We start from the raw sequence: 25,590 nt of genomic DNA on the forward strand, positions 1-25,590 counted from the left end.
AATCCCTACAGCCTAATCTAGAGGAACTAACCCAAAAATGAGTCAGGAGACCTCAATTCTAGTCCCAGTTCACATTCTGAGTGTTGTAGGACTTGAACAATCCACTTACTCATCTTACATTTCCACTTTCCAACACTTAAAGGAAAATCAAAATACTTTGTACACAAACTCTTCAGGAAAATTGAGAAAAGAGACTGCATAGTTATTAACAATTTGTCTTTTTGGAAATTTAATAGACTCCTACACATGCTCATGAGTAAAGTAACTATCACCTTACAGATCTGGTTTGTCCCTTAGGTCTTCCCCAAATATGTTGCAGAAATCCTCCCCACTATCTTCAGTTTCCAAATATTAATCATCCTCTTCTGCATCTCCCCCATTTCACTCTCTCTCTTTCTCTCTGTTAGTACATAAATTCAGCATTGAGAACCCTTAGAACAGTACCTGAGCCCCCAGCTTCAGGAAGGCAGAATCACTTTACGACATTTGCCATATTATTTCGGGTGAGAAGATTGCAGCATTTGTGGGTAAAATCCTGATCCAAAGTCCCAAACAAGTTAGATCAGCTCTAATTCTGCCCCTCTAGACACACCTGTGTACACCTACCCTCTGCTGGTGCCTCCATTTGAGCTCTCAAGCATTGATTAGTGCCTGACAAACAGACGTGTCTACTTCAGTCTAATTTTATGTTGGTTTCTAAAGAATGTTCTCTCCAACAAAGCCATGGACCAGAGAGATGAAGAGTCCCAGACTCCTCAGGCTCCTGGTTAAGAACTCATCTGGGAATAGTTTAGATTATGAGGGAAACAGCTGCAAGAAAGTTATGACTCCAACATAAACCTAGTGAGGTGCAGCAGTGTCTAAATTAGCAATGTGGGGCTGAAAGACTCCCCTCAGGAGCTTTATGCAATAGAGTGTCCATCAATGTTACCACTCCCGGTTCTCAAGGGCAGGGTCTCCTTGCTGCCCTTCTCCCTGTGAAGTCAATTGTTCTCCACTCTCTTCAAAAAAAACAACAACAACAACAATAATCCCCTGGAGCCAAAGGTCATTCTAAAAAGCCAAAGATGCCAGCTTACTGAGGTTTTACAGCATGCTCCTCTAGCCCAAACCTGACATTTAGTTCTCTTGCCCCTTTTTTTCTGAGCAGTGATTAGGTCTGCAACCAAACCTAGTGAAAAAACAGTTATACCCTTTAGCTCCAGGATGCCCTTGTTTGTCCTGAACACAGGATCATTGTGCCTCACTCCCTTGAGATGGGCGAAGACCCTACTAGACCTGCTGAGAGTTTTGTAAAGATGGATGAACCCTATGGAGAGCACATCTCTCATAGTACTAATCAAGCTCCAAAAATAATAGCACTGTGTAAAAAGATTTAAGACTCAAATAGGATCAACAAAAATAAAGTTTTATGGTCTCCAGGGGGAAAAAGGGAAAAGTAAAGGAGATCCAAAATCATTAATACAGTCAATTTTCTATACCTCTTCAAATTTTTAATATTTATGAAAAAATTGAATGTAATTTTGACAGACTGCAGTCACATTACATCTCTGATACATTTTTCAGGCAATCCTTCTGTAAGTGAATTACTTGTCCATTCATCTCCAAGTCCAATACCCAGTCACGCTAACACCATCATTTACATATCCACACACTTACCCACTGTCTATACCCATTTCCATACTTACTCAGCCACCTGCTTATCTGCTCATCCACCAACATATGCATCCCCTCATCATGCACTTGCCACCTCATCTATTTCTCTAATGTCCAGTAATTATCTCCCACATCTTTTATTCTCACCAATGTGAATATCATCTTGCTTGTCTCCTCATTCATTCTGCCATGTTACTATAACGTCTGATACTACAGCACCCAGTGACTTTGACCATGTCTCTGTGGTATTCCAAGCAATAGAAAGAGAAAGTAGAGATGCTTCTCATTCCTCACCTGAATTTCTGAACTCCCCTAGATTGACAGAATTGGTTGGATACTTTCTCTGAGGAAAGTTGGAAAAATTCCATGGCTGAGAGAGTGTAGTCAGGGTGTCCAGACGTTCACATCACTGCTGATCTTCTCTACTCATCTGCAGACAACAAAAAGGGAAACTCCCAAATTCCAAGCTTTGGTAAAGATCCCACAGCTCTCAGTTGCTCCTGCTCCAGACCTGCTCCAGACCTTGTCATTCAACCTCCATCACTCAACAAGTTATATCACTCTTACTGAAAACATCTGTCCCATGGATATTTCCTTTCCATTGTTAATGCTGCTGACTGCTGTTGTTTTAGTATTTGTACCAGAGTGCCAAATAATTCACTGCACTCCAAAGTATGATAGCCTTCATTCTGCCCAAACTCACTGAATCAGACCCTACATAGGAGGGTCAGCAAATTGTGGCTTAATGAGCCTTTCAGGTGTTTCTGATAGAATAAATTTGAGAACTCTTGGAACAATTCATTCTGTAAACCATGGTCACATTAATCTTTCATTTTAACACTTTATTCTATCATTATTCACTTCACAAATATTTCATCTACATTCTCCAATGACTCCCACCCATTTTCCAATTCCTGCTGTTCCCCAAACAGGAAATGCCCTCTTCTGCCCAGGAAGGTCATCTCATCAGTGTCTGCTTAGGAATCGAAATAGTTCTTTCAAAAACATTTGTGACAAATGCAGTAATATGTACTATCAATGCGTAGGCTTGGTTTGCAAGATAAACATGAATATAATGAATTATTTTCTCTAAACACTATGCATATAATTTGGGTAAGCTACTTTCAGAGAAGCAATTTATTTGCCTTAAATTCCTTGGCTTAAAAATCATTATTTGCCATTTTATATTATTATTACCTGTAAATTATCACTCACATCTCCCCCTTAAACTTTGTCTTTTAAAACACGCCTTTAAAAGTAAGTGATTATGGGGGTGCCTGGCTGGCTCAGTCGGTAGAGCATGCAACTCTTGGTCTTGGGGTCGTGACTTCAAGCCCCATGTTGGGCATGGAGTCTACCTAAAAGAATATTTAAAAAGTAAAAGTTAAAATAAAGGTAAATGAAATGTACTGCTCTGGTACAGGATGTTTCTAGGGGCAGAGCAAGGAGGGGGACAGGGAGCATATGGGAACTCTCTGTACTTCCTGCTCAATTGTGCTATGAATCTAAAACTGCTCTAAAGAACACAGTCTCCTTTAAAGGAAAAAATATATTTGAGTTTGTTCTAGCTTCCACTTAAGCTGTAAAAAGCTCGAAAGAACATTGGTTCCCTCCTAAAACAAGAAAGGTTAAACCACAGAATCATAATTATTCCCAGAATCATCAGAAAGCTGAGATTACAGAGCAACCCAAAAGCATGAAATCTCAGGAAAGATCGGCACATCCAGGGAGGAAGAGGATGTGAGCTCTTACTCACCTGGGCCAGAGCCTGGGAGGAAAACAGGGCCAGCAAACAAGCCCATGAGAATTGCCTTAATGAATGGCTAAAGTTTGAGGGTGGGTTACTAGAAACACAGAATGGCTGAGAGCCACGGCAAAAAGAGCAGTGCCGCCAGTTCTCAAGATTTTCTCCACACACTTGGGACAGCCCTCGCAATGATGTTCAGGGAAACGTGGAAAAGCAGAGAAAGCCTCCTGCCAGGTGCACGTTTGGTGAGGGCACAGCTGTGCGGCTGGAGAAGGCACGCTCTGGGCACAGGTTCTGCCTGCATCATGGAACAAAAGCCTGAGCCACTGTGGGGAGAACAGCAAACTGGTTCCCTCAGAGACAGATGAAGACTCATTACCGAGGGAAGAGAATGGAAAACAAAACAAAACATTCTTTCTCCAGGGTCCTAGGGCAGGAAACCACTCTGTTCAGACAGTGAGCCATCTCCTCAGGCTGTGGCAGGGGAAAGATCACTAAGAAGGCCCCAACCCTGAGACACAGGGACAAAGGACGTGCCTGAGACTCAGAAAGAGCCAGGACAAAGGCATAAAGCCCCACCCTCCATCCCTAGGCCAGCAGGATTGAGGAACAAGTCACAGCTGTGGACCAGGGGGCAGGGGCAGGCTGTGCACAGACACTCGTTCCACATGCAGCCTCCCAGCAGAGCCTACAACTCAGGGTGGTTTAGCGACACTGGGGAAAGCCCTCCAACCCCCGGGAACCCCACATTAAGCACAAGTCCTGATACAGAAATTAATTTATTGGTAGAGGGGGATGATCACAGCAACCCAAAACTCAAGCCCCGCTCAACCCATGAGTGCATTGATTCCCACACTCTCCTCACCAGGCGAGACCACAGCACAGACAGAAGAGATGTGCCCATTTCAAGGCATAATGCTACTTATCTCAGTTTATTATCCTACACTCAAAATGTTCAGTTGCCAGTCAAAACTAAAGGTCAGTGGAAAAGGCAAGAAAAATTCAGTGTCATTGAACAAAGAAATTAACAGAACCAGGATCAGATGTACTTGATTATAGGAACTATCACACAGGGGTTTAAAGTAACTCTCACCAATCTAGTTTAAGGATCTAGTAGAAGAGATGCACAGTGTCATAAGTGCATGAGAATTTCAATAAAGATTGAATGCCACATGGAGGAATTAAGTCAACGTGCTGGACAGGAAGAACACAGAAAGAGAAATAAAGGTTGCTTATGAGTTGACTCAGTTGGGCTGAGAAACAGTGAGCATGGAAGCAGAGGAGCAGGTCCAGAGAGGTCACCCGTGCTGCTGACCTTGGAGAGGGGGGAGAAGGGGCAACCGCAAAGACATGGGGGCCGGGGGAAGGCAAAGGGATCCCTCGAGGAACAGTGAAGGAGAGTCCAAACATGTCAACAAGATGCAGAAATGAGCATATTGCATCTTCATACTTTCCTCCTTTGTGTGTCATGGGTACATTTGTATTTTTTACTGATTTTCTGCCTCTTTCATCTCTTTCTCCTACCATTTTATATACAGTTGTTCATGGTGGTAAAATTCACACTTTACTCCATGATTTACATAATATTTATACCAGGATAATGAAGTTTTAGAGGAGGAATGGGGTCCACATAGCAATTGCAATCCCGGAGAAATGCAATGTCCCTCTGAAATCTCTTTTAAATCATGTGACTTGGCTTGACTTTTCTCTTTCATTCAGATTCCTCTACTGTCTTAATTGTGTCACTGGAGCAGGCAGCCAGCTGGTCTCCTGATGTCTAACCTCTTCTTTCTCTGACATTGGCAAGTGTGATAATTCTAAAATGTAAATTTTATCAAGTCATATCTCTGCTTAAAAATCCTTGCCAACTACACATTGGTAATTTGGCATTCAATGCCCTCTGTGATCCGACCCTCTTTACCTGCCTATTTCATCCTCACTACTTCCTCTTCTCTGTCCTACAGTCATGGCTTCAGGGAATTTTTGAACTCTTGTGCTCTCATCCAGCTCTGTATTTTTCGCTGGCTGTCCTCTTTTGGGTTGTTGTCACTTCAATAACTTGTACTATTTTCTGGTCTCCAGCTAGACATTTTCTGGTCCTTTCATACAGGAAGACTTTGCAATCACCCCAAAAGGCTTATCTCTATGACTATTCCACCTCACTAGTGTACAAGGACCAACTAGGGTCCTGTTGTACATGGGAGGAGAGATGGAAGAAGGTGTTCAATATGGAGACTAGAAGGAGCCAGTGCATAGCTATCCTGATTCACCAAATGCACATAAAGTTGTCTTATCTTTCATTGGCTTTGGCTGAGGAATCTGTACTTTCTAAGATTAACTACATCTTTTATATTTTATACATTATGTCAAAATTTATGTGTTATTCTGCATTTAAAGTCTAGGAAAAGAGTTAATACTTATTTCAGAAATGGGATGGTTTTAACATTTAAGTGGTACTCCTTATAAATGCAATAAATTCCTCTCAAACTGTATGCTGTCAAGTAGTGCCCCAGACGTGGCTTTTCCATGGCTTTGCCTTGTACAAACACTTTTAGTTATATTCCTATCACTATAAAACAAGACCTTCTGTTGATGCTCCTCTCCTGAGGTACCTCCAGCACTCAGACAAGATGCTATGTGCATGGTTAATGGTCCAGCACAAGGACATCCTAGCAGCCTTGAGAGCATCTCTCTCCTCAGAACAGGGACTCACATAGTTACTGGATGTGGATACATATGCTATGTAGTATTTTGAGTCTAAAATGTGAAGATCCTTTTTTCCCCCAGTGGAAACACAGTAACTTCATACAAAATTTGGATGAATAAGAAGCAGTGGTCCAAAGTAAGGTCCATTAATAGGTCCATAATTACAAACAATGTGACAAATCAAAACAGCAAACTGTACTCTCAGGCCATATGAATGAAGATTGAGTAAGGGTAGGAAGTCCAATTACAGCAGTGCTCAACTCCACTGAATATGCTGAGGTGACATAAAAATACCCCCACATCCCACACCCCAACCCAACCTCCAGCCTCCTGCCCAGCATCACATGTGTCGTCATCTCCTTCCTGGTTGCCAGGGCAATGCAGGTGATTCCTGCCATATCTGAGTTAAGTGGGAGAAAACACAGGCAAAGCTCCTTTCTCTAAGTGATGCTCAGGATTCATCAAGTTGCCAATTTTGATGTTAACCCAGATAATTGCCCTAGTAGTTTCTGCCAGGCCCCCTTTACCTCCTTATTCCTTACACTATAAATCATGGGGTTTAGCATGGGTGTCAACACAGCATAGAAGAGAGAGATCAACTTCTCCTGAAGAACAGAGGGGCTGGAGTGGGGCTGGATATAAGTGAAAATAGCCATGCCATAGCATAGGGCAACCACTGTGAGGTGAGAGGCACAGGTGTGGAAGGCTTTCTTTCTTCCCTCTGTGGACCGGATCTTTAGGATGGTGGAGATGATCTGGATGTAGGACAGGAGAACCAGGCAGAAAGGTGTCATCAGCAGAACAATGCTAGAAACCATGATTGCGATCTCGTTGGAGGAGATGTCCACACAAGCCAGTCTGACCACAGCTAGGAGTTCACAGGATATGTGATCAATATCCTTGTTTGAGCACACGGGCAGCTGAAAGGTGATTACAGTCTTCCTGAGAGAGTTGACAGAACCACTGACCCAGGATGTGATGGCCAACCTAGTACAAAGGCCTCCATGCATGATGACCGAGTATCGCAGGGGGTTACACACAGCCACATAGCGGTCATAGGCCATCACTGCCAGTAGAACAAACTCAATCCCACCCAAGCCCAGGGAGAAAAATAACTGGGCTGCACAGCTCACAAATGGGACTGCTTTATGTACTGCAAGAAAATTTGCCAGCATCTGAGGAACGATGCTTGTGGCATAAGAGACATCAATGAGGGAGAGGTTGGTGAGAAAGTAGTACATGGGAGTGTGGAGTCGGCTGTCCAGTCTAATGAGAAGAATGATGAGGAAGTTCCCCAGCACTGTCACCATGTAAGTGATCAAGAAGAGGACAAAGAGGGACGCCTGTGTGTCCCAGTCACTGGACAGGCGGAGGAGAATAAACTCTGTCACTCAAGTCTGGTTATTTATGTCCAATAAAAAATGTGAAGATTATTAGTCTGCAGAGAGTCAGAGAGAAGAGAAACTATTGAATTAAAGAACTATAAGAATAACTTCTTAAGAGAATGCACATCTTAATGATCTGCCATAGCTAGATATTTTTGATCATATGGGCCAAGACGATAGGTTTGATCCTAAGACCCATTGTATCTACTCTACATAAGAGAGGAGGCTGGCACTTTCATAAGGACATGATGTGATCTCAGGGAGTCAGTTAAAGCCTGGAGATAAAACAGTGCAATTTTTGGAGTTTTATTATCTCTCCAGTTTACCTGCGTTTCCAGGGCAGGAGGGAACTATAAATGACATTGGGAGGCAAAATAAGCAATGATGGTAAACATGGGCCAAAATTCAAGGACAACCCTACCCTTATCTATTGTGCAAACATGATGAAATGTATAAATAAATTACAAAAGAAAAAAAAGATTTGGAAGAGGCAGATATATACTGCAAATAAGGCTGGTGTCTCATGGAAAAATCTGGAATTAAAGAACCTGAATATGAATTTTGTTTTAGTGACTTAACAGAGATGAGATTGAGTTAGATATTTAAACTTTTACATACAAAATGGCAACACTGCATAACTCACAAGTATGTTTCATTTCAAATGTAGATAACTACGGGGAAAGTACTTCATCAACTCTTCATGGCATGAGTTTATGGGTATGAGTTATAGCAGGAGCCCCACTCTGGCAGAGACAGAGTAACAAGTGCTGTGCTCTCCTCTCATATCCTGTCCACAATTTCAAACATAAAGAAAGGAAGCAAAACCTTTAGTAGATTTGAAATCTGCAAGGTGCAAAAATATAGGTCTTTTGAGAATTTGGTGTCTTTGGTCTTTGGAAGGAGATGGAGAAGAGTGATCATTTTATCTTGTTCTTTTTATTTTGCTACCCTTTTCACTCATTCTGACTTGCTTTTTATTTTTCTACAACTCTAGCCCTTGTGTACGGTCTCAGTAAAAAAGGACAGTATGGAAATGGCTGCTTTGGCTTTCTAGTATAAAAAGAGAAAGAGAAAACAAATCTGTTAACTTTTGACTATTTAGTAGATCTGCATAGGAAGTAGACATTTGTTTTTGATTAATTTGGCAAATATCTCTAAGTGCCATCTTTGCCAGATGCTGGGATTTCAAGGGCAATATTACACTTCCCTGTGCTCTTAATGCTCAAGTGGAAGAAAAAGACACAGAACAGATTGTCTTCCCATCACTGTCCCCCTGTTGCATGTGCAAGCTGCCTGGACAACAAGCCAGCCCATGACTCACTCTGCTCCTCTCGCCTACCCTGCACATCTCTCTACTACAGCCTTTGTCTCATGACAAACAAGCAACAGTGTCACATCCCAGAGAAAGCAGGACCTTTAGAGTCTGGAAGTTCTTGCTTTAAATCTGTTCTCTCCAGCTTATTGAAGGCTAGAGCAAGCTACTTAGCCTCTCTTAGTTTTATATTTTTTAATTTGTAAAATGTGGGAAATATTGGCCAATTTGTAAAATGTGGGAAATATTCGCCAAATATTGGGTCGTTGGTGAACTCAAACATTTGGAAGATCTACAATTGGTCCATTAGTGGCTGAATAGGCAGGTGTCCATAATTTAGTGAGGATAGCTGGTTGACATTTCATTTCACATTGATCACATTTGGGATCTTATTTCTTCATTCATTCCCCTTTCTACCATCCTGGGTTTCTCTTGCTCTTGGTTGATTCCTTTTCCCTCATTATAAAAACCCAATCTTTGCTACATAATTACCATTCTGATTCTCTCTTCCTTTCACATCCAGAGTTCTGAGATGATTGGTAGGGTTTATTTCCTCAGAACATTCATCCTTCAAGCCATGGAAATCTGGTTTCCATCTTCACTAATCCATGAATACTGCATTATTGAAGGGCACTCTGTGGCCTTCTAATCATCAGATTCAGAGATCTTATTCTACTTTATTTCTTTATTGTTTAAGCAACTGAACTATTTGTTCCTTTAAATTCTCCACTCTGTGATGCTCTTCTGTCCTAATTTTCTTCCAAACTAATGTTCTTATCTGTCTCATGGAAAACTTTTAAACTTCTGTAGTTTTTGATAATTAAGCTCTCCTACTGCATTACTGTGAGGATTTTCTAAGGTTCTGTGCACAGAGCTTGTGCTTTTCCTATAGCTTCTGCTTAGAAGACTTGTCTCTAACACTGGATCTTCCATCTCAAGCCCACAATGACCTCCTAGACATCGCTACAAAGTCCAGATGCTTCTTCAACAGCATAATGAATGATTCCTAAATATCCCACCATCGATTCAATTCATATCTCCACAAACTGTATGCCCTCTATACTCCTTAATCTCTAGCAATAGAATAAAAGTCTTCCTCTCTCCCAGGACATCTTTTTTAATTCTTCCTTCTTCCTTACACTCCACAGAATAAATCCTCTTCTTTCATTGTTTAATTACTAATCCCCCACCTCTCCCTTTGACTTCATTCACACTGCAAATATACCACCACTGCCTTATCTCCTTCCACCTGGTCAGTGCAACTACTTGCTTTTGAATCTTGCTGATACAGTCGCTGTCCACTGCTGCTAATACTTAAATACCTTTCATGGATACATCAGCTAATTATTTTTAGCCCATCAAACAGTATATATATTTCTAAAAAGTCCTTTGCCTTGGATTTAAAATTTTTAAATTTTAGTTAATTGATTTCCAAATATTTCTGTTTTCTACAGTGATAGAGTCCATTTTTGAATACCTGGTAGATTAAGAAAATAGAAACATCTATGTTTATTCCTTTGGTCAGGAAAATATCCTTTTTGTGAATTTTATAGATGTAATTATTCAAAATGGATTTTTAAAATATAAATTACCTGACCTTATTGTGACCTTTAAAATAGGTCACATAACAGTTGAAAACCAAGACCCTTACAGATGGAGGAGGGATCAGGAATGACACTGAAATTATAGGGAAAATCGAGTCTCAGGCATGGATGCAGACATTAGCTCTTCATTGTTAAAATAGAACCCTTGGCTCCAGTTAAAGTACCTTCATGTGCCTTCTCTCATTACCCAGTTATTAATACAAACAGCAAATAGAACCAAAATGCTTTCTCTCTAGGACAGACATATGCAAACAAAAAACAAGTGTGCAGATTCCTAATACAAACACATTTTATCTAACTTAATACAACTAATTAGAAAGCTCAACTTTAGTTAGTTATGGTTTTTTATTTAAATAAAGAAAAATCCATCCATTTCCCTGAAACAGGTTGTGTGTTGGGGAGCTAAACAGTCTTGGCTGGGAAAAGTGAAAGTCCCAAATACAGAAGCAGAACATGTGAAGGTAGGTCCCATAACCTGCAGATAGCTCTCTCATGCTGCTCACAATAATTCAGAGCCATACCTTCAACAAGTTGACCTGTCCATAGAAATGGCACTTTCATTTAGAGAGAAATTTCTGTACTCCTGACTGAAGAGTTGGTTGATGTAGACACTGAGAACATCCATCCTGAGCAGGAATACTTGCATCATCTTAACGTATGAAAACAGAGAATCTATGATGGCTTGGGTGGTTGGTATCTCAAAGATGGGTTTGACATCCTGAAAGAAAATTACTTTGTTCTCTTTGTGGTCTTGCTAACTTCTTCTAGCCAGATTTGGTTACCTGACTTTTTACTTAATCTGAGACCAGTTACCAAGACCCAGTTTCTCAAACATGTATGAATCTGACATTCACTTTTGGTGACATATTGTATTGTGGTCTCATGTAAATTCTTGTCTTCTTTATATTCTTGTTCCCTGTGGCTAAGACTAGGATTTTCATGGCAATATCATTCTCTCTGTCTGGCAAGTCTCTATGGTTTAATCCCCACAGCCAGTTCAAGAAAAACCAACCCTGGGATGAGTTAGGACACCTGAATCTTGCATCCAGTTTATTCTCTGAGTGTCAAGGGTCTTTGAGTAAGCCCTTAATTGCCTTATGTCTTCATTTATCTATTTTTTTTTAAAGCAAATCACAATATTGTGAGAACCAAACTCTTCAGAAATAACTGAGATAGGAGATACGAGGATTTAAAGCAATTGATAATGTATCTTTTCTTGCCTGAAAATAATATTCTAATATTACCACCACCTGCTAGCCAATATCAATACCTAACAAAAGATATCATCATACTTGTGGGTTTCTTCCCTCTTTCTTTCTCCCTGTATGTCAGTACTAAGCTTTGGAATTAAGAAGCCTGTTGTAAAATTATACCCAAGCCTCATGCTCCTGCAAAGCACAATAACTTTACCACATTTTCTATACTACTTAAGATGAGAAGATTTCACCAGTCATGTTTCATGCCCCTGATCCAAGTCCCTAACAAGTCACATCATTTCTGTCTCTGTCCTTGCCAAGGCCACACTCCCACAGGCTGTGGATGCCACTCAGATGTTCATCAGTGCTGACAAAGGAGATGTGTCTGTTTTCCTCTAGGTTTAAACTGGTCTCAAGAGCTCTCCCTCCAGCACAGGGATGGACCATATAAAAGAGACACCCCAAAGTCCTTGGGCCCCCGGGGCTCCTCAGTTCCTGGGGACTAGTTGCCATTGCTAGGGACACTACTGGGAGGACATTGACAAGAGCTCAGAAACAGCTCACACACAGACCTAATGAGCTTTGGCAGCAGCTGCATTTGCAGGGGAGGGCTGACACATCCCCCCAGGAGCCTCCTGCATGACAATGTTAGTTGCTGCCACCACTCCCAATGCACAGGACAGGGCCTCCACCCTGTCCTCCCTGTAGAAGGCTCTTCTCCATCCCTCTGCCTCTCACATCTTCCTTACAGACTTAGGCCATTCCAAACAGCCAGAGAAGCCAGCCTTCTGAGGATGGAGGATGTCCTCCTAGAGCCCAAACCAGACTTTAGATTTCAAGGCCCCAATCCAGGGAGCAGTGACTGGGGCTGTATCTAAATCTGGTGGTAATACCAATTCTCCCCTTTTGGTACCACATGCCTTTATTTCTCCTTCTGGAGACAGAAGAGATGTTCTTCCCTACCCTCATGTACACACAGTGCCCAGTGGGCGTCTGTGACCACCGCAAGTCTGATGGGCATCCTAGCACATTCCTCATGGTACTATTTAAGCTCCAAAAATAACAGCATCACATAGATAGATTTAAAAATCTAAATGTAGAGAAAGTTGATAAAGGAAGTATTAGCAACTACTGAAAAAAAAAATGGAAAAGAATTAAGATCATCCAAGATCCTTAACATAGAAGAGTGAAACTTCTACCCCTCTTCAAACTTTTTTTTAGCTTTATAAACATATAACTGATGAATAAAATTGCAAAATATTTAAAGTGCACAACATGACTTCATATGTGTATACATTGTGGAGGGATTCAAATTTTATTTTTAATTAAACATCGTAGTTTAAGATCATTGCGGATATACATGCTGTTTTAGGAAATAATACAGATGTATCCTTCTACCTTTGCCCAGTTTCTCCCATGGTAAGTAACATCCTGCAAAGCTATACTACCATGTCATAAGATAACATGATATATAATAGGATATAATTATATATGTATTAAATTTTAATCATATGACAATGTGATATAATATCACAAGATATTGACATTGATATAGTTAAGAATGTTCCATTACCACAAGAATCCCTCATATTGTCCTTTTATAGCCACACCACTTCTGTGCAGCCCTCACCCTCTCCTTGACCTCTGGTAATCACTATCTGTTCTCCATATCTAGAATTTTGGCAGTTCAAGAATTATATATAAATGGAGTCATATAGTATATTTCTTCTAGGACTGGCTTTCTCACTCAGCATAACTCTCTAGAGATTCATCCAGGTTGTATCTATCAATTGTTTATTCCTTTTTATTGTTTATGAGTATTCTATGATGTGTATGTACCACCTTTTACTTAATCACCCACATTTTGAAGAACATCTAGATTGTTTCTGGATGGTGGTATTATAAATAAAGCTGCTGTAAACACTCACATGTAGGTTTTTGTGTGAGAATAAATGTTCATTTCATTAGGATAAATGGCGAACCATGCAGTGGCTGCTCATAAGAGGGTACAAATCAAACTAACATATACACAAATGGAATCCCAGAAGAACAGAAATAAAAGAACAAAGAATAAATATCTAAAAAGAAAATGACAGATTTTCCATAAATCATGAAATACATCCAACCACAGATATGAGAAGTTCAGAGAACACTAAGGAAGATAACTATAAAAACAAGCAAACAAATAAAAATAACTAGTGATATCATATTCTAACTGCTTTAAAGAAAAAAGGTGAAAATCTTGGAAGTGACAAGAAAAACAGATATGTTATATGCAGAAGAACAAAAATTGAATTAAAAGACGTCTCTTTAAAAATATGCAGGCTGGGGACACGTGGCTGACTCAGTCGATGGACTGTGCGACTCTTGATCTCGGGGTTGTAAATTCAAGCCCTATGCTGGGTGTAGAGATTACTTAAAATAAAATCTTAAAAAGAACAAATAAAAAAATAAAACTATGCAGCCTGGAAGGCAATGGAGTGATAATTATAAAGTGCTGATAAAAAAGAATAATTGTCAACTCAAATTTCTATACCCAGAGAAAATATCTTCCAAAGATGAAGGAGAAATAGGAGTTCATCAGACAAACAAAAATAGAATTTACTGCCGGAAAATCCACACTACAAAAAAATGTTCATGAAGTTTTCTTAGACAAAGGGAATCTGATACCAAACAGAATTTGGACACACAGAAAGATGTGAAAAGTGCTAGAAATGGTAAAATTGAAGAAAAACATAAAACCCATTTTTTAAAGATTTAACAGACAACAAGATAATAGACAGTGTAAAGTAGAGGCTCTTAGTGTCATCTCACAAGAAGGACCAGGAGTAGCACATGGTCTTCAGCTTCAACAGGCGAGACCACTGAATGTGATCCAGACTGGAGATTCAGTATGTTTCTAATTTCATTTTTTTTTTTTAATTTGGTTTGCTCCTGATGTAGCAAATGCATAGTACAAAGAATATTTTTAAAAATCAGGATGCAAGGAGCACCTGGGTAGCTCGGTTGGTTAAGCACCCAGCCCACGGTTTCAGCTCAGGTCATGATCTCATGGGTTGTGAGATCAAGCCGTGCATTGGGCTCCACGGTCAGTGAGGAATCTGCTTGAGATTTTCTCTCTCTCCCTTTCCCTCTGCACCTCCCCTCTCCATGCACTCTCTCTAAATAATATATATATTATTTATATTAGAACATTTAGTGAATAATGATATTTAGGAATTTTTTAAAATTTTTTAAGTATAATGATAGTATTTTGGTTATAAATTTAACAAGTTTCTATCTTTCAGAAATTCATGGTAAAATATCGTTTCAGAATGATGGAGGGAAGGGGAAATGGTGAGGTTTTATGTACCCTCTCTATATTAATGGCACAAAATGGTTTCTGTGATATGTTGTAGAGTAAAAAAAGCAAGAGCTAAAGTAGTTTGTATGGCATACTACCAATTATGTTTAAGGGGACTATACATACACACATACACACTATGTGTGCCTTGAAAAAAGACTGCAGTAGATGTGTGAAGAGATTTATAGTTTATAATGTACCCTTTTGTACTGTTGGAAAAGTTTTGCCAGGCACAAGTAATTCAAAAGAAAGTAATATGTTTTAAAACTCGATTTTCAAAATCTTGGCTTTATCCCCTACTAGCAGTGCGGCCTTAAGGATGTTTCCTAACCTCTCTGTGGCTCCAGTGCGTCTTCTATGAAATAGGGATAATAAAAGTGCCTTCCCCCAAGGGTAACACTGAGCACCAAATTAGTTAACATGTGAAAAGTGCTTCCTGCCTTGCTTCTAAGAACTCAAATCTCATAATTTTATTTGTATGGTTGAGAAAAAGAAATAAGGAAATGGTCTAATGCTTAAGGATTCACAAGTCTCACCACATTAACACATTACTCAGGTAGAATAAATTGTTGAAGAGTCCGGATGTCTTCCACTGGGAAAAAATATCTTGTGGGTTGCTTTGTTGTATATGCTCTAACCCAGTGGCTCTCCGCTGGGGGGTGATTTTGTCTGCTAGGGGACTCTTGGTTGTCTAGTGGGTAGAGGCCAGGGGTGTTACCAAAGACTCCACAATGGACAGGACAGTCCCCTACAACAAAGTATCAGACGGCTCAAAACATCAACAGCAACAAGGTCGAGAAACTGCTCTAATCTGTGAACAGCATGTGGTGCTGTTTCTTCCAGAGCCAGAACAGTCAGATCCAGGCTCCAGTGTAAATTGGAGAGTAGCATTTTTCATGGTTAGACCTGTCATGTCAAAAATCACTTAACTGCATCCCTTTTAAGATTAAAAATCCAGGGGCACCTGGGTGGCTCAGTTGTTTAAGCGACTGCCTTCGGCTCAGGTCATGATCCCGGGGTCCTGGGATCGAGCCCCACACTGGGCTCCCTGCTCAGTGGGCAGCCTGCTTCTCTGTGTTTGGGGTATCATCCCCCCCAAAAGAGGCTAAAATGTTCTCAGCATCCCTTGCAGCAAGAGCACAGGGTGTGATCCAGGCTCTGTCACTCAGGGGCTTTTGTGCCAGATTTGGGACAAGGAACCAATGATACAAAAAAGGGAGGAACTGCCCAGAGCTGAACACTGTGAGGCTGGCACCAGAGGCAGAGCAAATGTGGTTTCTAGAATCAGCAGTGGTAACGGGGCACCAGGGGTATCTGCAACACACACTACATTCTCCAGACCCAGGAAAGACTGCGGGGTGTCTGCCAGGGACCGCTTCTGCAGAAGGATTTTTGACCATTTTTCATAATGTTGGTCAACTGATTTCAGAGATTCTGTGAGCTATTTAGTCCCCTTTAATAACTGTATTTTCTGCTTGCCTTAGCCAAACTTTTCCTCTAATGCTTGCAACTATGATCACTGGATGAGGATATATGGAAATTTGGTAAATAATAGGAATAGGACAATGAGTGGGGTTTTTTCTTCTTTCCAATTTTTTGTTTCACTATCATAACAGAAGAAGGGGGAAAAAATGGGTTTCCTTTTGTGTTTGCTTATCTGCTTTTTCCTTTAAAAGCTTGGCTCTCAGGCTATAACCACAAGGAGGAGCCCTCAAAGAATGATCACGAGGATTAACTCTTGAAGCTTCAAGGCACCAACCTCAACTCACTCACCTGCCATGACCTGTTCTGCACCAAGATGATAGCTTTGCCCTATAACAGGATGACTCACCACAGAGAATCAGGAAAAGCACTTCAAGCTGTCTGTCAGCAATTGCTTCTCTGGACAGCTTTCAAAGCCAGCCTTCTGTCCCTGCCAGGGTAAATTTTCCTAGCTTAAGCATTTAGAGCTAATTGAAAAGATGTATTTGGTTTGCTTTTCTAGCTACCTTTATTCTCTGGGAAAATCTTTAGTATTTCCCTCTATCTCAATCCTCTCAATATTTTTGTCCTACTCACCTGAAACCCAGAGGGAAGCTTGTTAGGTTTGTAGGGGCATGCCATTCCTCAAATCATGAAAGCACCCTGACTAGTTCTTTCCAGTTGTAAAGGCCTTTGGGTTTTCTATTTCCTTTTTGAAGAAATGTGATGCAACTCTCTTCCCTTTGTCATATGGATTTTTCTGACTATCCCTGGTTTAAAGTTCCTTGGCATTTAAGAGTACTTCTCAAAAACCTTTGGAATTAGGAACCAACAACTTCTGCAAATTCTTTACTATAGTTCTTCTATAAGAGATGTGTCTAAAAGTTGGGGTCCCTCCAAAAACAAAACATTTTAGCATAATATTCAAATACTATTTTTGAATTAGCAAAATCAGTTTTAGCTCCCCAAAGTTTCTAAGAACAGAAACTCATGAAAGTGCATCTATAAACCTTAAATTAATGATCTAGCACAATTACAGTCAGCAAAATAGCCATAATATGCAAACTGCACATCCACGTGATGGGCAGCAGGGAAGTTTTTCCTGAAAAATGGAACTGTGAGCTGATATATAAAATATAAGCAGGAGTTAATATGATGTATGTGGAGAGGGTGTCCTGGGGAGTGGAGAACTGAACAAGAACGTGATCTCTGGGAAAGAGAAGCATCTCTTGTACAGCTCTAGCTGTGGGAGGAAGTATCACAGAGCTATGTGCTACCAGAGGAACCTGGATAGGTGAGTGAAATCAAAATTTATAAGCCATAAAAAATTTTAGTCTCTCACAACCAAAAAGGACATGATTATGTGTGCCTGGCTACAGTATGAAGAAAGGATTGTTGGGTACAGGAGAAGATATGGGGCCAACCAGGTCAGAGGTGTGGCCGTTCTTGGAGAGAACTGAAAGCAGGTTGGACTTAGGCAAGGGGAGCGGCCATGGAGAAAAGGAAATGAATTTGAAATCTGGGAGGTGAAACTGATGTGGCTTAATTATGCATTGACTTGACACTCATCAGCAAATTCTTTATTGAGTTCTTGATTCTCATCTGGGATGGTTCCGCACACACTCAGCCACCCTCATGACTTGACCTCATATCCCTCACTCTCTCAGGACTTGCTATTCCCTGACCATGCTTGGCCCTTTCTACCTCACATCTTGGCCTGGGCTGCTCTCTTGACCAGGACCCTCTTCTCCAAATCCCCACATGGCTCATTTGACATCTCCTTCAAAGATCTGCCCAAATACTGGATTATCACTGAGACAACCAAGATCTCCCTATCCTCCACACTACTGATCTTCCTACTTTCCTTTTTTTCTATAGACAGATCATCTTTGAACACCCCTTAAAATTAACATATCCTTTTCTTACTATTATGTTTATTAAATCTCTTCCCAGTAGAGTGTAAGCACCATGAGGAAAAAGATTTAGTCTGTTTCACTCACTGATCTATCACCAGCTCCTAGAAAACCCATAGATATGTAAATTCACAGTAAGTAATCGATGAAGGAATGGATAAATGAAGAAGGAATATATTAATTATCACCATTGTCCTGACGATGAGACCCACCAAATACTAAAGAAACCTTTCTTTACCTTCATGTCGCATCTGAACTTTCTTAGTGTGTTTGATTCCATGTTGCTGATTTTTGTACGTGTCAAAGCCAGCTGCCTATGTTTTCTGAACTAAAATGACATAAACTCAAATTCTACAGCATTTTCAACTGTGCTAAATCCTTTAACCCACAGCTGGAGGAACGTGGTAATAAAAAGCATCCTATAAGGAGAATTAAGGTCAAAATGCAAGTCCATTCATGAGTGGAGTCATCCAGACTGTCATTTTAAATGTGCATTTGCTTGGGGACTACATTGCAAAAACTGTATCATCTTGCTTTTCATGGTCAAAATCAAGACACCCTTGAAAGGTAAGTTGTAGCCTCTGGAATCTAGAATAGAAATATTGACCAAAAGACTAGTCATTTGCCTATAACTGACTACCTTGAGCATTCTAACCTGATATGCTCAGTGGCTTGAGGATTAATATTAGCCCAATATTTTCCATCACTGCACTTTTTAAAAATGAGATATAACTTTTATACACTAAAATGTATAGATTTGAATGTCCAATGCTGTAAGTCTTGACATATATACCCATATAATCTGCACCCAAACAAGGGATATAAAACATTTCCAGAAACTCCTTTTGTGCCCCATGCTCCTTTGTAGCCAATATACTCCCACAGAGGCAACCACTTTCTGATCTTTATCCCAATAGATACTAGTCTTCCTGTTCTGGCCATTCATTAAAATGAAATCTCCAGGGTGGGGGGATGGGTTAGCCCGGTGATGGGTATTAAGGAGGACACGTACTGCATGGAGCACTGGGTGTTATATGAAAACAATGGATCGTGGATCACCACATCAAAAACTAATGATGTGATGTATGGTGACTAACATAACATAATAAAATTAAATTAAAAAAAAAAACCTAAAAGAAATCTCCAGTATCTATTGGGTCTCACTTTTTTCACTCATCACCTAACATATATGTTTATTTTTAAAAATTTTTTATTTTCTGTCTCTTCTCAATAGAGCAGGGATTTCTGTTTGTTCACTGCTGCATTCCGGGTGCCCAGAACAGGGCTGGCATATACAAAGTGTACAAAATTATAGTATGTTTTTCGGGTGCAGGTGGCTAAAAAGGGGTAGGATGAGGGAAGTTTGTGGTGGAGCCGTTCTGTATCTCAGTCACAATCAAGATACACAAATCTACACATGTGAAGCAATGGCATAGAACTGTATACACACACACACACACATACACACACACACAGGAGTGCATATAAAACTGGTGAAATCTGAGCAAGTTCTGTGGCTTGAACCAATGTCTGTTTCCTGGCTGTGGTATTTACTATAATTACGCAAGATGTCACCATTCAGGAAAACTAGGTGAAGGGTACACAAGAATTCCCTGTACATTTTTTTAACAACTTCCTGTAAATCTTTCAAACTAAAAGGTTTTTAAGTTGTTGAATGATTTGATTAATCGATTCAGCACAACTGAGGCTATGTTTTTAAAAATAGGGACTGAAAAAGGAAGAAAATATTTAATAATGTTAAGAGTAGCTTTCTTTGGATCTTGTAATGATGGCAGATTTATTTTCTCTCTCTATCGAGATGTTTAAATTCCTAATGGAAAAAAATTTAACTTTAGGCTTTCATTTTTGTTTTTGTTTTGTCTTGTTTTGTTCTCCTTTAGCTATTCTTTGAGTCTCCTGGCACAGAAAGAAAGAGGTTTCAAATAATCTTTGAAATGTAAAGACGTCAACCCTGCCTCACTCCCCCGCCCCCTAAGCTGAGTCCCCAGTTTGCCCTAAAGTGAGAACATGTCCCTGGAACAGAGTGAACCACATGGATGGCTAGCAAAGCTGCTTTTGGGCTTTAGATAGCAATGGTCTCTCTAGCCAGCCTTCTTAAACTGCTTGCTGCCTTCTGCCACCGGAGTAGTCAATTTGTCAATTTGTCTTGCTTGGCATTGGAAGCTCAATGAAAGAACAGATTTGGTTTGTGGCTTTTAGGTTGTTTGCCTAAAGGAACTATTTTCTCCTTGCCCCTCCCGCCTGAAACAGAAAGAGAAGTTTTGTGAGCATGTAAGGGCACAGTGATCTTAATGCCACTGGAAAGCCATGCCCATGACTCATTCTTTCCATTCCTAGAAGGCAGCTCAGCTTTTTAATTTGCACTTCTTTATTCTAATGCAAAACAACCTCCTTCCTTCTCCTTTATGCTTCTTTACCCGATAGCCCCGTGGTAATAATTTTCAGAAGCCTTTTGGGACTAGCAACCTCCAATTGAGCAAAATGTCTCCGACAACACTTCAGTGAGAAACCTGGGTCAGAACCAACAGCTAAGAAAGAATTTGAGCCTTTAAAAGGAAAAGAAAAAAAAAAAGCACATTTTCACAAGACTAAAAGATTTTTTTTTTTTTAAAGATTTTATTTATTTATTTGACAGAGAGACACACAGCGAGAGAGGGAACACAAGCAGGGGGAGTGGGAGAGGGAGAAGCAGGCTCCCCGCCAAGCAGGGAGCCCGATGTGAGGCTCGATCCCAGGACCCTGGGACCATGACCTGAGCCCAAGGCAGACGCTTAACGACTGAGCCACCCAGGCGCCCCAAGACTAAAAGATTTTTAAGTGGTTTTGTAATTTCTTTCCACCCAGTTCTGTGAATTGCCTCAGCCTAGGAGCTCCACAAGCCGCATCTATAGATCTTACTGAGTCAGGAGCATCTCCACTGCAAAGCTCCAGCCCCTCTGGCCTCCAGTGAAGCCCGGAAGGAAGAACGGGGGCTTCTATCAACAATAATTCTCCTTTCCACTCTTTTCCTACTTTAAAAACTCTAGGCTGTTTTTCTATCTCCTTACCACTTCTCTGAGGGTGAACCTCCTTCTAAGCATGTTCTGAGCTGAAATAGTAAGTAGTGTAGATGAGGGAGTTTTTACCTTTCAGAGTTTCTGGAATATGCAAGATTAGCTTACCAGGCATCAAGGATCAAGGATGAGAGGGCAGGAAGACCTTTCCTTGGGTGAGGCGGCGGGGAGGGGGGGCGCAGTCTTAAAGGGTGCATGTGGTTGCAATGGTGGATCTTTGTCAACATGTGAGTCATAGGAAGGTATGTTTATGAGGTAAAGACCTCTCTGTGAACCCAAAGGGGCCAAAGTCTCCTTGAGGATTATCTGTTTCTGTTTTACTCTTCTTGTGTTACTCTTGTACCTTTTTCTCATCTCAGAATCTCATGGTCCTAACACATTCCTTTTTTCTTTTGCTGTGTTGAAAGAAATTGTCTCTGTTCATTTCCATGACATGAAAACTGAGCTCCAGGGAAGAAGAGGATTGCTCAGCATCACACAACAAATTAATGACAGAGCTCAGCCCCAACTCCCCAGGTTCTCTGCCTTTCATCTCTTCTTTCCATTGTACAAACCCTGGAGCTAACCACACTTGCCCACTAGTTCCATGTGTTGGGGGGGGACAGGCAAGGGTGATCCACCAGCCAACACTCACACACCTGGCACCCAGGCTTGGGTGCAAGCTTGATTCATGATGGCAGATACAGACACAGCCCTTCCTCTCCCGTCTGCTTTTGCCATCCCACTTTTCCTTACCCTCCCATCAAAAAAAGCTAAGAGAAATGCTTTAAATAATCAAATAAAAAAGGCTAATGTGATACGAGAACCATGCCAATACAAATAAAACCAGGCCAGTGACCTGAGGCATGCCATCACTACCATATTTGGAAAAAGTGAGTTTATGGTGTTATAAGATGGGTGCACTAAATTAAAATAGCATTGGAGGATTGTATTACAGGGGAGCTAAATGAGAGATTTTTATGAAAGAAACTGCTTGGCAGACATCACCTTAATCAAGTAATGGACATGAACATCATTTGTAATGGGAGAGGTTGAAATCACATGACATCCGATAGAATGAAGAATTCTGAGTTGCTTCTGCTATACTCTGGCCAAAATGTCTAACCTGAAACTCATGATGTGGAAATAGCAGAGAAATTCAAATTGAGGATACAGAAAGTAACTGGCTGTAGTCATCAAAAGTGTCAAGGTCATAACATGAAGGAAAGACTGAAGAAGACTAAAAAATGACAAATATAACACATGTGATTCTTTGGAGTGAGCACTGCCAAGTCCTTCAGGGGGATCATGGGATCTCCCAAGGTCAGGGGGGCTGTGGGACCAATAATGAGTCAGGCAAGATTCTGACTCAAATGTCCAACATCTTTCTACCGAAATCATCCAACTGGCTATTAAGACATTTTGTTTAACTTCAACATGAAAGTGAAGTCCCTCCAGGAGAGTAGTGTTTGTGATCTCCTGACCATCGAGTTTTCATCAGTAACAAAAGTTGAGGTGCCCTTTCCACCTCATCCTCCCCAGGGCAACATGGGGTTTGCTGCCCCTCAGGGCTCTCTGTCCTTAGAAGAGAAGAACCACCTGTTCAACCTGTCAGCTTGTTCATCACCCTCCAAGACATGAGCTAGGGTCCAAGATGCAGTCTCAGCTCTTCCATCCTGAGTCTCATAATTCTCCCTGGCTCTGCCTTCCTCTCTGCCTTTTCCATTACATATCAGCAAAAAGAACTCCAGGCAACTCTCTCAGGCTGGTTATGCAAGCAGAGTCATGAGTCAAGCTTGACTCTGTGCTTGGCTGAACCAGGCCATATTTTCAGGGTCTTTATTATTGCTTTACAGAAAACTTTTTGCAATCTCATTAGATAGTTAGAATTTTTTGCTCATCCCCTGATAGTCAGAAATCTGGCATGCATTTACTCAGCCCTCTCTACCCTTCCAAAGACTCTAAGACCAAAACCTAGTAATGCACTGAGCTATTGCTTTCACAGCTTTCAACTCAGGCATCACCTTTAGATTCTGCCTGCCGTAAGTGTCCTTTGTCTCTCTAATGTATTTGTTCCATAGTTTAAACTCCTCATTATTTCTACCCTGCCTTTCTGCACCTCATAAATACCCTTGGCTTTCTGGACTTGGTAGAAAGACATGGATGTGATCCCACAGGTATGTGATTGCTTGTCCTGTTGCCCATCATAGGCCCAAAGCCCAGGATTCTGGAAATGAAACCAGCAAATCCCATTCTGTTTGGATTTGTCATATTATCCATTGATCTAATGTTTTCCTCCAAAATATGTTAATCAATATGGACTCGTCCTCACCAGCACACATCCCCCACCATGCTACGAGCTATCATTCCCTGGCATCTTTCACAACACAGAATAATCCTGACTCTGCAATTGAAGTATCAGTGTTAAATTATAGACTTAATCTTTAGAAATGAGAACACAGCATCCTCTTTTCCCCTCAGAACACATTTTACCATTATCACTTTCTCAGGGTCTACTTCAGTTTCTTGAAATTATTTTTCTAACAGTTTAGCAGCCATGGTTAACCAATGCCGTTTGCTCAGTTCTAGGACCTGATGATATTCAAACATTGTAGGGCAATGCACAACAAGAGAACAGCCTTCATGTTACCCAATCCAATACATACTCATAATCCCAGAGAAAGACTAATCATTTCTTATTACAAGTGTGTGTGATAGATTCTAACTCATGCAGAGATTTTGAACTTTTGGTATTTAACCTGTTTCCAAACTCCATCCATGAGCACAGGGCTTTAGTCCTATATTCTCAAGGTTTATCCTAAGCATGCGCCCGCAATCAGCAGCAAACTTTCTTCCTGGGTCTTCTCCCTCTTCTTTCCCAGACCCTTGGTCCTGTTCCCCCCAACTGCCCACCATAAGTCCTCTGTGCCCAGTCTTCAGCTCAAGTTTCCAGTCATTTCTCTTGCTACATTCAGCTTCCCTACTTATTCCAAGGCTGGGATGAGAAAGGATAAAGAGATGGGGAAGGAGAGGGAGCAGGATCCTTACCAGACCAGCCTCTGCAAGGACTGTCTAGGAGATATATGGACTTATAAACTGCAGATACTAATTTTAAGCTGGCAAATCTTCCTAAATTCCCCCTACCCTGGCTTATATTTTGAAAATATGCCTCTCTCTCGTTGAAAGCTCTATATACATTGGGCTCCAAGAAGGAAAGAAAGGAGAGAAAAACCCGTTCTGCCACACATGCTTTAATCTGTACCAAAAAGGATTTCAGTCAACATGTGGAGAGCCTATATAATGTTTGGAAAAGAAGAAGATACTGAGTCCATCAGAAGTTCAGATGGGTACACTCATATCCAGGGACTGGGAGTATAAATGTACCAAATATTTCTAGAGGATAATTTGTTACTATGTATCAAAAAACACTCTAAATGCTAATCTTTTGGCTTGTTTCCATTCTCCTTCAAAGAATCCACCCTATAATCAGAAATGTAGCTCAAGAGGTAAGTAAAACAGATTTTTTAAAAAAAGATTTTATTTATTTATTTGACAGAGAGAGACACAGTGAGAGAGGGAACAGGGGGAGTGGGAGAGGGAGAAGCAGGCTTCCTGCGGAACAGGGAGCCTGATGTGGGGCTCGATCCCAGGACCCTGGGATCATGACCTGAGCTGAAGGCAGACGCTTAACGACCGAGCCACCCAGGCGCCCACAATTATTGTGATTAGCAAAGTTCTGAAATAATCTAATTTCCAAAATGGAAAATGACCAATATAATTTCACTAAATGAGTTGAACTGTTATACAGCTGTTAAAAAACCATGTTTGAACACTTAATAGCATGGTAGAATGTTCAAGATATAAATCATGGGGAAAAGAATACAACCTGGAACTGTATACTATATACAAAATAATCCCAATTTTATAAATACCTGAATATATATAAATATTTAGATACTTTATAGATATAGATGTATAATAATTGACCAGAATGCTAATCAGGGGTATCTCTAATATTGGGATTACATATAGGTCATTGAAATAGTTTCTATAATTTTTGGTATTTCCCCCCCTCCTTTTCTATAATGGACATATGGTAGTTTTATAATAATAACAAATGTGTTATTTTAATATAAATAAGTGAAAATATTGACAAAGTTTTGTTCATGTCTAGATCCTATAAAGCTAATGTTGCTATGGTGCTAAACCTGGCA

At 40.6% G+C, this 25,590-nt stretch overlaps 1 pseudogene; it reads right to left on the minus strand.

Moving 5' to 3' along the window:
* Window positions 1–6,570: 6,570 nt before the first annotated feature.
* Window positions 6,571–7,524, minus strand: LOC123836075 (olfactory receptor-like protein OLF3; annotated as a pseudogene).
* Window positions 7,525–25,590: the final 18,066 nt, after the last annotated feature.

Source organism: Mirounga angustirostris, unplaced genomic scaffold (assembly GCF_029215605.1).
Source record: "Mirounga angustirostris isolate CCGP_5_RB_7025 unplaced genomic scaffold, mMirAng1.0.hap1 SCAF_12, whole genome shotgun sequence".
Classification (NCBI taxonomy): Eukaryota; Metazoa; Chordata; class Mammalia; order Carnivora; family Phocidae; genus Mirounga; species Mirounga angustirostris.